The sequence below is a fragment of the Mizuhopecten yessoensis genome, unplaced genomic scaffold (genome assembly GCF_002113885.1).
Source record: "Mizuhopecten yessoensis strain PY_sf001 unplaced genomic scaffold, ASM211388v2 scaffold7187, whole genome shotgun sequence".
Classification (NCBI taxonomy): domain Eukaryota; kingdom Metazoa; phylum Mollusca; class Bivalvia; order Pectinida; family Pectinidae; genus Mizuhopecten; species Mizuhopecten yessoensis.
Genome location: NW_018406924.1, coordinates 8,659 through 10,101, shown reverse-complemented (window position 1 = coordinate 10,101; position 1,443 = coordinate 8,659).

Sequence of the window (1,443 nt, the reverse complement as noted above, 5' to 3'; positions counted from 1 at the left end):
GGCAGGACGTGCGTCTGTCCCACATGTCTGGCCTCTCATCAGACACCAGGTCCTCAGGCGGATCACATAGCCTGTACAAGGAGATCGAAGTCTTCACAAGACGTGAAGTGAGAGACGCAACTTCCTGTCGACCTTGCAATGTTCCTAAACCTGGAACATTACCTGGATTACCATCTTCCCGTGACAAGAGAGAACCATGTAGCTTGAAATATAATGCATTCTTTTGTATTATGGGAGTTTCAGAAAGGTTTGTTTCGGAAAGGGTTAATACAGATCTGAACACACAATAATCTACCACCATGATATCACATCGTTTCTGACTGCAGAGATAAACACATTGTAAAAATTGTGTTGAGTATAAATCACCTCGAATGGTACAGTTGGCCGAAATTAACAGGTCATGCACTAAATGTCACTTTAGGTCAGATGTCTCGACAAATGTGCCAAAACTCTTTTGATGAAAATCTCAGCACATGCAGTTTTGATTGAATGAAAAACAATGGTCATTGATTGTTAACAACGATAATTTGTTTGTATATGTGTTGTCTGCTTACGAACTTTGGAGGCTGATATGTTTTGGTGTAAAAGCAACATTGCTTCTGTATGAAAATTAAATACAAGTAGGTAAGACAAAAAATATTGCTGTCAAAGGCATTGCCATCTTTATAATGGCAACAAAAGTCAATGTTTTCAGCTTAACGTTTTTAGCCATATTGATGGTTACATTTTGTTTTCAATCTATTGATTCCATTGCCTCATTTGGGTAAATCGATTTTGTACTCAAGCAAGTCTTACATGTAATAAACTTTTAACTTCCTAAATTCATGTTATTCAAAAGGTAGATACAACACATCAAAATTGGTCAGATAAGTAGTTCTTGTATTTTCTTGACACAAAATGGCAAAATAAACATTTCTTAGATTTTGTAAGTTATATAATAGACAACCAGTCATTGTTAAAATATTTAAATCAGTAATTTTGATGTTTTTAGTTTAAAATGTAAACTGACTGGAACACATGAGATGTAAGACTAGGTTAACTGGACTGCAGGAACTGTGTGACCGTAGAATGCCCAGAGTACAGGAACTGTATGACCGTAGAATGCCTAGAGTACAGGTGATGTATGACAGTAGAATGCTTAGAGTACAGGAGATGTATGACCGTAGAATGCCCAGAGTACAGGAGATGTATGACAGTAGATTGCCCAGAGTACAGGAGATGTATGACCGTAGAATGCCCAGAGTACAGGAAATGTATGACCGTAGAATGCCCAGAGTACAGGAGATGTATGACCGTAGAATGCCTAGAGTACAGGTGATGTATGACAGTAGAATGCTTAGAGTACAGGAGATGTATGACCGTAGAATGCCCAGAGTACAGAAGATGTATGACAGTAGAATGCCTAGAGTACAGGAGATGTATGACCGTAGAATGCCTAGAGTA